The sequence below is a fragment of the Gossypium arboreum genome, chromosome 7, assembly GCF_025698485.1.
Source record: "Gossypium arboreum isolate Shixiya-1 chromosome 7, ASM2569848v2, whole genome shotgun sequence".
Classification (NCBI taxonomy): domain Eukaryota; kingdom Viridiplantae; phylum Streptophyta; class Magnoliopsida; order Malvales; family Malvaceae; genus Gossypium; species Gossypium arboreum.
In genome coordinates this window covers 7,880,332-7,893,855 of record NC_069076.1, presented here as the reverse complement: position 1 = coordinate 7,893,855, position 13,524 = coordinate 7,880,332, and the positions used below count along the sequence as shown (strand labels likewise).

The 13,524-nt window shown below is 31.1% G+C and overlaps 1 long non-coding RNA gene across 1 annotated transcript; it reads right to left on the bottom strand.

Moving 5' to 3' along the window:
* Positions 1-1,376: 1,376 nt before the first annotated feature.
* LOC108455401 (uncharacterized) lies at positions 1,377-13,102 on the bottom strand. The gene is made up of 2 exons (XR_001866810.2): positions 12,286-13,102; positions 1,377-2,215 (listed from the first exon to the last, which is right to left on the bottom strand). It is a non-coding gene; the product is annotated as an uncharacterized LOC108455401 (long non-coding RNA).
* Positions 13,103-13,524: the final 422 nt, after the last annotated feature.

Here is a 13,524-nt window from a genome sequence, read left to right as displayed (position 1 = left end):
GTGAATATGGATTATAAATTACAACATCAATATTATGGTTTTCCTGAAATAAATTAAGAATTATCGTATTTAAAAATGGGTTTTTAAAATAATAACCAACTAATGGGTTTTAAAAGCTTCTGCGATAAAGAAACGTTTTCAAAACAATTCGACTATTATTCATTTTTCGACTAAGTAAAAGATAACAACTGGAATGGTTTTTGAATCGATACGAGTTAGTTAAAAACACTCTCATGTGGCATCGTCAGATTCGGCCATAATGTCTAGGCCGAGTCTGGAGTGTTGCATGACATATTGTTGAATGGCACAATTTCTGTCATCAGTAATAATGATCGGATTGTGAGTACTATAAGCGAATTAAAATTAACGCCTGAAATAAACACCTAAAATAAACACAAAAAAAGAATTAAAATTTAACAAAAAAAGTAGACCAAAATGCAAAATTAACAATTTCACAATTATGTCTTCTAAAACAGTCCCCGGAAACGGCACCAAAAACTTGGAACAACGGAAATGTACAAGTGTACACAATCGCAACAAGTAATAAAGTGACAAGTAAATGTCGAGTTATCGTACCCACATGGACTGTGAAAAAAATTATTTATGAATGCTATTTAAAACACTTTGGTGAAGAAAAATATTTTGTTTGAAGAGGGTGATTAAAAATTAAGAGTTTAGGGTGATTAAAAATTAAGATTTTAAACTAAGTAAACTAAATAAATAAATCTCAAATGCACTATTTCAAAATACGATTTTAATCAAGATGACATAATTGTGTTAGATCAATTACATTTCTTAACTTAGAATTATTAAACACATGTTTATATTGTTACGAATAAATTGACGACAACTTGGTAATTTGCTAACTTATAAACATACTCACCTACCAAAATCCATTCATCTTTTGACTATATCCCTATGTCAATTCAACCGATTAAACAAATCTTTAATAGGCAAATATGTTATTGCACATTCATATTATTAAATCGAAATGATCACTTGTACATATCCCTATGTCAATTCAAATGATTAATTAAGTCTAATAAGCACATAAAAGACTACGTGAGGTAACAAAGTATCCCTACCTTGAAACAGTTTAATCACAATAACCTTGCAAGTTATGCAAGGCAAATGTATCGTCAGATACCGTTGCTAATTTAATCCTCAGCTACCTTAGATGATTAAACATGCACTGAGTAAGTACTGTGTCCATTAATTACAATTTCAATCCGTTTAAATAATTAATTCATTTGCTACCTCACAACTGTAATGCAAGAATAACTTAGTCATGATTTTACTTAATCAAGCATCTTACCGAGGCCTATAACAAAATAAACACAATTTTAACAATTTTAGCAAATGAAATGCAATCAACCTAACACAAATTAAATTCAAGCTAAATTGATTAAGTTAACCATTCCAACAACATAAATATTCATAGATATGTTCATCATAACAACAACAAAAATTAAAGAGATAGGGAACAAGAATCAAATCCGGTGTTTTTCCGTGGCTTGACTAGTTTGCTCCGTTCTTTCTTCTCCATTGTCCTGTCGAACAAGGCTGCTATGAACACTTAATTGCTGCTCCAAATGGCTGATGAATGCCCCTTTTCCAAGAGGAGAAGTCGGCAAGAGAGCAAGGGAATTTGGAATGAAAAAGAAGAGAGAAAAGATATGAATGAATGAGATGTGTTTCAAATGACCAGCCTAAGGGGGTTTTTATAGCTGAAGAGTGTTGCTAAAAATAGCTAAAATTATCAGCCAAAGAGCCCTCCCTTGGCTGGCCACACATGTGGCAAGGTTGATGGTTTCAACTTTGCTAATTTAGGCTTGGGGCAAATCTATAAAGCCACCAATTATAGAGGAGTTTGTTTGCAACTTGAACAAGTCTTCAAGGGCCTCTTTGAAAGCTAAATAATTAGCCAATAAGCTAATTTGGGTCATCATATGGATGGTTTTGGGCTATCCACTTCTTAGTCAGTTCGGTTCACTCGGTTCGACTCAACTGGGCCACTTTTCATAATTAATTAATAATAATTTATTTAACCCAAATTAAATTGGATTAAAATTTAAATTAATTATGTTATGAACTAATACACATAATTTGGACCGTCTTCAGCTAAAAAATTCATTCGTCTCGATGCCTCAAAAATCACTTCTTGGTTTTGCGCTTCTGGTAGTGTCTGCCAAGCCAATTCTCACCCTGTGCAATTCTGTCGAAAATTATCAAAATTAATTAAAATTTATTATAAAATTAATTAAAATTCATTATGTTAATAATTTAAGTACAAAATAATTATTTTATAATATTTATATATTTTTCGACAATAATTTTACCGAAACTGCATGAATTTGAGTTAAAAAAGGGCATGAAAAAGTGTGTATATTTTCGTGTTTCCAAGAACACTTAAGAGTTTATCATTCTATCTTGCGAGGGTGTATAGTAGAATCATTATTGCATGTTGTTTACTCCATAATTTTATTCAAATGAGTCTTGATCCTATTGAAGCCGAGTTGGAGAAGGATTAACTAGTAATGTGATAGATGACGATGAACCAAATATCGTAAATATTCATCCATTAGATACATAGGCTACTTAGAGGATGAAACTAGCCAATCAAATGTTCTTTTAATGGAAAACATTTAGAAATTAGTTAGGTTTATTAAAAAATAGTAGAAGGTTGATTTGTTTATGTTATTTCATGTATCTAGTTTACGAAACTTTGGTGTTGTTTGAATTGTCTTTATGTATTGGGCTAAACTTGTTGAATTGAAACGTTAATTTAATTTATTTTGATTCTTTATGTGTTATAATTTTATAAAGTGTCAACTGTCTGATTAATAATATTGAACCGAATTTTAATTTGATTTTTTCTTAAGATAATTATGTTAGGTTTTTCACAATCAAGTGTTTCTTCCCAAAATTCCCGAAGAACTAAAAGGAAATGGGTTCTAGAAGAAGATGCCGTGTTGGTTGCTTGTATGATCAACTTGTACAATATTGGAACCTATAACGTAGATACAGGATTCAAGGCTGGTTACTTAAATGAGTTGGAAAGAATGTTAGTAAAAGTTTTACCTCATGCTATGTTGAAGGCTAAACTTAATCTTGAATTGATGATTAGGACATTGAAAAGGGATTAGGCAATCGTTTACAACATGCTCAATGAAAAAGATGCTGAAGATGGTTGGGACGAGCATAGGCAGATGGTTGTTGCTGAAGATTCTATGTGCAACTCATAAATGTGTAAGAATTATTTCCTATCTTTATTATCTTATTTTGACCAAACTTATATCTAATGTGGATTTTTTCTTTTTTATAGAGTTATAAAGCAGCCGGTAAATTGAGACATCCCAGTTTCCCTTATTATGACAAACTTACTTCTATATATGTAAAAGATTGAGCCACTGGGAAAGATGCTCAAACAGCTGCAAATATTGTTGAAGAAATAGATGCCGAGGATGTAGTTACTGTAAATAATCTTGAAGAAAGAAACAATTATCGTGGATGCGAAGATGATATGGATGTCTTGGCTACACAATTACAACCGCCGAAGCCAAACCAAGATGGTACCACATCTTTAAAGAAGCAAAAAAGAAATGGATGATGGAATTGAACAAATTTCTACTTCAATTACTGATGCTGCTATGTTATTGGGGGAAAATATAAGAACTGTTGGCCTTGAATTAAGTAGAAGTATTGCCTTCGAGAAAGTTATCCAAGAAAGTGCTCAAAAATCATATTTGGCCTTATGCAAAGTAGAAGGATTAATTGAGGATGAGCATAATCGTGCGTTGAGCAAAGTTTCTGACCATCCAATGTAGATGCTCTTTTTTTCAGTTTACCTTCTTCAGTTCGATTGGAATGGGTGAGAAGATTTCTTTCTGACCATTAAAAATCATGGTTGTGTTGGTGATGTTTTGATAACTTTTTGTATATGTAATATTTGGCTAGTAAGATGCCATTAGTAGAATGCCACAAACTGTTGCAACTTTTTGGTGTTGTAAAATTTAACATTTAGATTATGTCATATAAGCTAATGACATCATGTAACTTTTTGTTAATGTATGAACATTATGTTTGGATGTAAAATATAATTCTCAAGCTATTTATTAGTTCCAATATTATGCTTTTTAGTTTAGAAGATAATTAAATTACTTATTTCACTAATAATATTTTAACACATTAAATATGCATTGTAGTTTAAAAATAATAAAGTAGGTTATATGTTATTTTATAATATTATATATTATAATTTTATTAATTCATATTTTAATAATAATTATATTTTATTAAATTATGTATTATTTTATTAATTTGTATTTAATAAAATTATGTTAAAATATGACTAAATTATATTTAATAATAATCTGATTAAAATTTAATAACAATAAAAATAATCATTTACCTAAATTTTTTTGTTAAGGGTACTTTGGTCATTTAAACATTTTCCCTTATGATATTATAACATTTATTCTATTCAACCAAACACAAGAATACTATTACAGGTCTATTGCATTCCATCCAACCAAACAACAGAATTACTGATTACAACTTTATTTCATTACAACCCTATTTCATTCCCCTAACCAAACGTGCCATTACGAGTATAATTTTATTTTGTTAATTTTAGAACTTATAACTAATTGAAACTGAATTTGGTCTCTATTCCGTTACTATTAAACTTGACACAAGTTGTTTGGTTGTTGTTTATAAAATTTAATTGACTAGTTTCAAAAATTTTACGAAATTACAATTATCAATTTGTTTGCAAGTTAAATAGGCAAAGTCAAAACAGTAGATGTTACGAATATTAAAATTTGAATTATTGCTTTTTCTAAAGAATGTGAAAAGAACAATTATTAGTAAATTCTTGAAATGTGAAATTATTATTAAAATTTGAAATTAAGAATAAGTTATTTTATTGGTAAAAGTTATCAATTAGAACTTCATTTAACAATAAATATTACTAGTTGGGTCTATTAAAAAATATTACTAATTGGGTTGATAGTTGTGTTGGAATTGTCCAGTTTTAGGTGTGGTTATTTATTTTATTTGTATTGTTGGTTATGATTATATAATATGTGTTTAATTGAGTTAGTGTTATTTATTAATAAGATTTTAATTCAATTGTAAAATTATTAAAAATTTTCAATTGTAAAATTATTAAAATTTATCCTTTATAAAGTAACAAATATTATTTTAGGTATTAATATTTTTATATTTTGATAAATCTAAAATATCATAAATTTCACTATCTCAATTTTACAATTTCAACTAAAACCACATTTAGTTTTCATATTAATTTTTTATAAATTTATTACATAATTGTTTTTCACCAATATCGTAAACAAGGGCGACACTATAGGGGGCAAAGAAGGGCCTTGCCCCTGGAAAAGAAATTGTGTTTTAACTCCTCTAAATTTCAAAAAATTATAAATTAATACATGCTAAGAGTGCATTTTAACCGCTAAAATAATAAAATTGTGATTTAGTCTTTCTAAATTTATAAAGTTCTAAACTTACAATGAAAAAGTTGCATTTTGACGAGAGGTGCTCCTGTCCCAAGTCGGGTGCAAAGTATCTAGACCAATTTTTTAAGTCCAGACCCGGCCTAACTCGAAAATGGATTTACTTTTTCTTCAAGCCTGACCCAATTGAAGAAAAGTAAATCTGGGCCCAACCCGATCCCTCCATATTTGATTTTTTTAAAATTAGTTTTATTTAAAAATAATTTTTTAAAAATATAATACACTAAATGTATTAAAAAATTAAAATAAAAGTTTTCTAACAGATTAAAAATACATTAAAATATTTATATTTAAAAATATCATAAATATAATAAATTTTTATTAAAAATACAAATATATATACTAAATATTTTATTATATTAAATATACTTTTGATTTAATTGTTATTCACTTTTTAAATGGACCTTCAAATTTAGGTGTAAAACCTATCGTAAGACAAAATTTATTTTGACTCTAATGAAAAATTAATTTAATTTTAGTCCCTCCAAAAAAATCATGCAGTCCTAGTCATAAATGTACCATAATCTAATTAAAATACCAAAAAATATTACCAAAAAGTTCCGTGACGTAAATCAAGTTACTGTTATAAAATTATAATAAATTTTAAAAAGAGGAAGAATAGTACTCACACATAAATTAAGATTTAAGTTTCCATATTCTGCACAGCCGTCATGTCTTACATAATCATGCAATTATTTTTCCTCAAATAATGGATAGTTCTGTCATTAGTTAATTTATCGGTATATGTTATTACTTTATAAATAGTAAGGAATTATGCTGTTTTCTTTTATATTTACTAGTGTAGATGGTTTTTGAAGAGAGAAAGTGAATATGTATCTTATAGAACGTTTTCTTTGTGCTTTTTCACTAAAAATGTAAGATACGTTTTTATTTTCGTATCAGTGAAAACATGTCTTATAAGATGTATTTTCACTAAAAATTAATAACTTAACTCTTTTTGTCGATGGTTAAATATTAATACTTTTGTTCTTGAGTTCTAGGTTCGACTCCTCTACTACTCACATTTGTATTTTTTATTTTAAAATTTTTAATTAATATTTTAACATATTAGCTCTTCTAATTAGATAATTGTGATTTTATCTTTGAGTATCGAGTCTAATTTCTCTTATAAGCATTTTAATATATATTTTTATTTTATGTTGTTTCAAACTTTTTAATTAATGTTTATAATTAATTAAAATATTTTTCTAATTTTTATTTTAATTCATCATTTTAATTAATAAATATTTTAGTTATAAAATCCAATAATTATTGCAAATATCTTTATTTTTAGTAAATATAATTTTTATGTATAATATTTTTTTAATCCATATTAAAATCACCGTAACCACCATATAGGTGGAGAAAGTAAATATTTTTAACTAATGTTTATAATTAATAAATATATTATTTTAATTTTTTAATTAAAATAAATATTTTTAATTAATGTTTATAATTAATAAATATATTATTTTCAATTTTTATTTTAATTCATCTTTTAATTAATAACTCTTTTATTTATAAAATAAAATAATTATTGTAATTTATTTTAGTAAATATAATTTTTATGTGTAATATTTATTTTCAATCCATATTAAAATCACCTTAATCACCATATAGGTGGAGAAAATAATAAATATTATATATAAAGAAAAATATATCAAAAAATTAGTTGGTGTTTTTAAAAATAATTTCATATTTATTATTTGATTTTATAAATAAAAGAGTTATTAATTTTTAAAAAACTTTAAAACAATATATTTATTAATTATAAAAATTAATTAAAAATAAAAAACTTGAAACGAAATAAAAATACATATTAAAATAGATTTAAGAAAGTCAAGAGTGCTCTCTCTAGGTCTTTCAAAGAAACATGACGGCTGAGGCTGGAGTTTTAGGGTGAGCGGTGACTTTGATGGTGGAAAAGATGGTTAATGACAAGATTCCGTTATTAGAGGAAAAGATGATTCAATTTTCAATGAAGAGTTCGGTGGTTTCTCCTCTAGAGAAGCCAACATTGGTGGGTACGGTCTAGACAAAGAAAACTTATAATCCAGATAGTTTGCGGGCTCAACTAAAAAGCATATAGAAATTGAAGAAGAAATTTGAGATCCAGGTTGCTGGGCAAAATCTGTTTCTAATTTGCTTTGAAGCAGAAGAAGATTTGGAGATGATTCTGGAAGGTAGACCTTGGTTATTCAGGAAATATTTAATTCTTTTTGATAGGCTTTAGGAACCAATTGAAAGGAGTAAGATTTGGTTGGCAACATCCCTATTTTGGTTGGAAATGGGTACTTATCCACCAGAATGTGATCGGAAAGATCTTATGCATGCGGTTCGTTCTACTTTCGGGGGGGCCTTAGATTAGAAGTTAAAGGAGATTATTGTCGAATAAGAATAACGTTGGAGGTACAAAATTTATTGCGAAGAGGGATTTTTATGGTAACGGAGTCGAAGAAGTGTTGGGTTCCTTTTAAATATGAAAATTTACCGGGTTTCCACTTTGGTTGTGGACGACTTGGTCATAGTTTGAGAGATTGCTGCATTGTTACTGAAAAAATTAAAAATTTACTTGAGGATAAGGTTCCCTTCTCTTTGGCTTTAAAAGCTGAGTTGAATTTTGTGGGAAAGGTGGCATTATCACTCAGTCTTGCTAGAAAGAAGCGTATGGAACAATGTTCTTACCTAGAAGAGGAGTCACGAGTTTCTACAATTGACGATGGAAAACCAATCATCCCTAAATCGGCGACAGAAGAAGGGATTTCAGGTGGGAAGTGTAACGGCAGAAAAGAGATGTTTGAATTGGAGAAGGACGTTCTCTTGGAAGACGTGGATTTCAAGATTAGGATAAGAGTAAAAAGTTAGATGAAAAAGAAGTTCTGGTTGATAAGAACTCTAAAGTTGTTGGTATGGAACATGATAGTTTGGATATAGAAAGTAGGCCTAGTTTTATTTTAGAAAATGACAAAGAGAAGTTTAGTTCTAGTAAAGAGTTTTGAACTGCTCAATCAAGGAAGAGTTGAAAGAGCCTTTCTTATGTCGTGAGAGTCCTGGCATCGATAATAGGGGAGGAGACGAGGAAAAGAAAAAGTGAATAGGGTCAGTCTATAGGGGTGGATGGGGACGATCAGTTAGGTCGAAAGAGATGAAAATTTGGGGTGATTATGGGAATGGTTAGTGAAGATGGTTATGAAGTAGAGTTTTCTTCTGAGGAGGTTGGTTTTATATCTAAGTATATATTGACAGCTACCAGAGGGCATGCTAATCGGTTGCAATGAAAACCTTTTGCTGGAATGTCCATGGGTCGGGGAACCCACGAGAAATGTACAGGCTTGGATAGATGTTGAGGCTGCATAAATCCCATATGGTCTTCTTGATGGAGACAAAAATTGATAAAAAAAAAAAAATGGAGTTAGTTCGTCAACAATGTGGTTTCATACAAGGTTTTGAAGTGAGTACATTAGGAAGTAAATGGGGGCTGTATATTACTTGGAAGGAGGATATCTAAGTCAAGCTGAGAATTTTTTCAAGTTCATTTATTGATGTGCAAATTTGTTGTTCTGATGTTAGTGTTGATTGGCGATTTACTAGTCTTTATGGTTCATCGTATAAGTCAAATAAGGTAGATTCTTAGAATGAGTTACAAAAATTAGGATTGGACAAGGGGCTACCATGGTTAGTATGTGGTGATTTTAATGAGATGTTGTATGTTCATGAGAAGAGAGGTAGGCTTCCAAGGGATGAACAACGCATGCAACAGTTTCGTAGTGCTTTAGAAGATTATGAATTGTTTGATTTGGGTTATTCAAGTCGTTGGTACACTTGGGAGCGACGTAATTCAGTAGAGAAAAACATCAGGGAGAGATTGGATAGAGGAGTGGCAAATGTCAAATGGATGGAATGTTTTCCTATAGTGTCTGTTTGGCATTTAACTTATTCTCATTCTGATCATATCCCTTTGTTAATTTATTCTACAATTCAATTAGTGCAGGTAAGACCCAATTTTTTCAAGTTTGAAGCTTGATGGATTTTAAGGCCATCGTTTGATGTAGAGGTCTTGGAAATTTGGGGTTGGTCTTCGAGATCTCTTACTTCCAAATTAGAGAGTCTTCACCTTGGCCTTTAAATTTGGGCTTAGAAGAAAATATATAAGAATTCAAGCAGAAAGAAGGAATTAACGCGACGTCTAGAAGAGCTTTTGGAGGTTGAACATGATGATAATGTTTTGGGAGAAATTGTTGATATTAAAGTTTATTTAAATTGAGAGATTGAGAAGGAGGAGAGGTTTTGGGAGAAAAGGGCAAGAGTGAATCGGTTGAAGTGCGAAGATAGGAACACAACTTATTTCCATAAGTGTACATTTTAGAGGAGGAGGATTAATGGTATTAAGGCATTGGAGGACGAAAGTTTGGTTCCTAATCATGCTCAAATGGCACAAGTCGCATCAAGGTATTTTGATGATCTTTTTATTTCATTGTGCGGTTTGAAGGATATGCCCCACATTCTTTTAGGGGCGGATAGATGTATAACAGATGAGGTTAATTTGGATTTAAATGAGTCTTTTACTGAGAAAGAGGTTTTTGAAGCCTTGAAGGGAATGGGTCCAAAGAAGGCTCTGAGTAGAGATGGTTTTTCACCAATCTTCTTTCAGAAGTGTTGGCACATATGGGGACGGAGGTTAGAAAATTTTGCCTTAAGGTTCTTAATAACAGAGTGAGCTTGGATGAGTTAAATGCTACGAGTATTGTCTTAATACTAAAAATTACTAACCCGATGGCAATGGTTAATTTTTGGCCTATTAGTCTATGTAACGTTCTATATAAAATAAATGCTAGAGTTGTTGCTAACCGTTTTAGCAAGTGGTTAGATAAGTGCATAGACAAAGCCCAAAGCATTTTTGTTAGATAAGTGCATAGACAAAGCCCAAAGCACTTTTGTACCAAGTAACTTGATTTCGGTAATGTGCTAGTTGCATATAAACTTTTGCATACATTCAAACAAAATCGGATTGGCAAAAAAGGACTCATGGTGTTGAAATTGGACATGTCTAAAGCCTATGATAAGGTGGAATGAGTTTTCTTAAGTACTATGATGGAGAGGATGGGCTTTTCCACGTCATGAATAAATTTAGTCATGACGTGTATAACAATAGTTTCATACTTGGTTAATCTAAATGGAGGAGGAGGTCTTTTTTCCTACCATCAAGAGGTTTGCAGCAAGGGGACCCTCTTAGCCCTTTACTTTTTCTTATTTGTAGTGAAGGTTTATCCTTCCTTATGATGTTTGCGAAGCGTGATGGACTCTCTCGAGGGGCTAGGGCTAGCAGGAATGGGCCATGTATAACTCATTTTTTGTTTGCGAATGATTGCATTTTATTTGGTGAAGCTACTTTTAGGGGAGTTAAGGTACTAAAGGATGTCTTGAAAGAGTACAAGTTGAATTCGGGACAATGTATTAATTTGATAAGTCTACAGTATTTTTAGTACCAATACAATCACAGCTGTTCGGGGAAAGATTACGAGGGAGTTAGGAGTTTGAGTGTCCAACAATTCGGAAAGGCATTTGGGCCTACCCAATTTGATAGGAAGACAGAAAAAGGCCTCATTCCAATTTCTGAAGGATCTGATGATGAAGAAAATTGATAACTGGAGTACACGATTTCTATCGCAGGGTGGTAATGAAGTTTTTATTAAAGCAGTTCTTCAGGCTATCCCTACTTATATTATGGCTTGCTTTTCCTTCCTAAATCTTTTTGTGATGAGATGGAGAGTATTGTGGCTAGGTTTTAACGGCAAAAGGCTCACGGTCAAAGAGGAATTCATTGGTGTGAATGGGGGAAATTGTGTGTCCCTAAAGATGAAAGGGGTTTAGGGTTTAAGAATTTTACTAGATTTAATGTGGCTTTGTTGGCTAAACAGGGTTGGCGTCTTATTACTAGACCTGGTTGTTTGTTATTGCAAGTTTTAAAGGCTAAATACTACCCTACTAGTGTTCTTCTTTGTTCAAATTTAAAGGTTGGTGCCTCTTAAACTTGGAGAAGTATTTGGCGGCTAAAAAAGTTCTTAGGGATGGGCTATGTTGGCATATAGGAACAGGGGATAGGGTGTCTATTCGTAACCATGCATGGATCCCCAGTTCTTTAAATTTTAATTTGATTCATCCAATTAGTGATAGTCGATTAAAGTTACTACAGACATTATTGATAGTGTCAAAAGAGAATGGAAGAGAGAAGTGATTTTCAATACCTTTGCTATTACAATCTAGGTATTCTAGCCCTAATTTAAATAGTTTACAGACCCTATCTACTATTTTCTACAGTAAACTATGGAACCTAGATGTACCTATAAAATTTAAGATTATTATATGGCGCATTTTGAAAAATTTTGTTCCAACTATGTGGAATTTAGCGCGGAAACATTTAGCTTCGGATGTTATGTGTCCAAGATGTGGTGCTGGACCAGAAACATTGGAGCATTTGTTTTGCCAATGTCTTGTATCAGTAGATGTTTTGGGGTTAGTAGGTCTTTAATGGGTTTTGTCTAATCAGGTGCGTAAGTGTGGGGATGGATTACTTGGGTGTTTAAGACTGGATAGATAGTTCAAGTTGACTGTTTTGCTACACCCTATGGTTCTTATGGACTAAGAGGAATAAAAGAATCAATGAAAAAATAGTCAAAACCAGTAGTGAAATAGCTAGATTTATTACAAAGTTCATTATTGAAATAGATGGATGCAAAGAGCAGAGAACTACCAGTATTTGAAGGGCAGAGGGTTGGGTTCCACCACCATCAGAGGTGTATACAGCCAATTTTGATGCGCCCTTCGATTAGGAAAACTCCAGATCTGGCTCTGGGGTGGTCATCCGAAGTTCAATAGGTCAGGTTTTAGCCTCTACAATGGTGTTGCATACGAATGTCATCTTTGCATTTGCCGTAGAGGCTCTTGCATGTTCGGATGTAGTAAGAGTGTTCAAAGGGTTAGGTTTGAGAAAGGTTATTGTAGAGTGGGATTCCCTCACAGTCATAAAAAAATGCACATCAGTCCTTAACGACAGATCAATTATAAGCCCATTTATCAAAGATGTTAAGATGTTAGTGAGCAAGTTTAGCAAAATCTAGTTTCAGCACTCTTATCGGAATACAAATAAATTAGCATATCGATTAGCTACAAAAAACCTAAAGAGGGATGATGAGTTTTACCTTCTGGGTGTAGCACCGAGTTTCGTGGAAGCGATTTAGGTCAATGAATTCATTATAGAACCTGACTAATTCGGAAAATCCACGGATAAAACAGGTTTCTTCCTCGAGGAGATAAGTTTCATGAGAAAACATGGTGGATCTAGTAGAGTTAGAGAATAAGGTAGAAGAAGAATTTTGTGATAAGGGGAAATGGGAACCGTATGGGAAAAGTTGTTGGAGATCTTGGGTGTGACGGACAACCCGATTCTCAAGGGAGTAGGCAATTAATGTTAATTATTATTATGTCTGTTTCTTTTTAGTTTCCTTTTATTTCTTTGTGGTTTTATTTTAGGCCTGAGTTGATTTGTTTTGCTTTGGGCATGAGTTTTTTTGGTTAGTTTGCTGTATAAGTCATTACTTTGAATTAATAAAGCCTTGCTCTTATTTTATTAAAAAATACATATTAAAATACTAATAAGATAAATCAAATTTGAAATCCAAGGATAAAATCATAATTATCTAATCATCTAATAGAAAGAGCTAATGCATTAAAAATTATTAATTAAAAAGAACGTTTGAAACAACATGCAATAAAAATATAAATATGAGGAATAGAGAATTGAACCTAAAACTTAAAGATAAAAGAACAAAAATTTAACCATTTAACCAAAGAAACTAAGTCAATGCATCTTAAAAACGTATTTTTAACTTATATGACTCTAAAATTAACTTATACTAATAAATATTAAAAAAATGACCTGATTTTTTAAATTTTATAAAAAAAAAGGGGCATATACTCATAAATTAGCCCA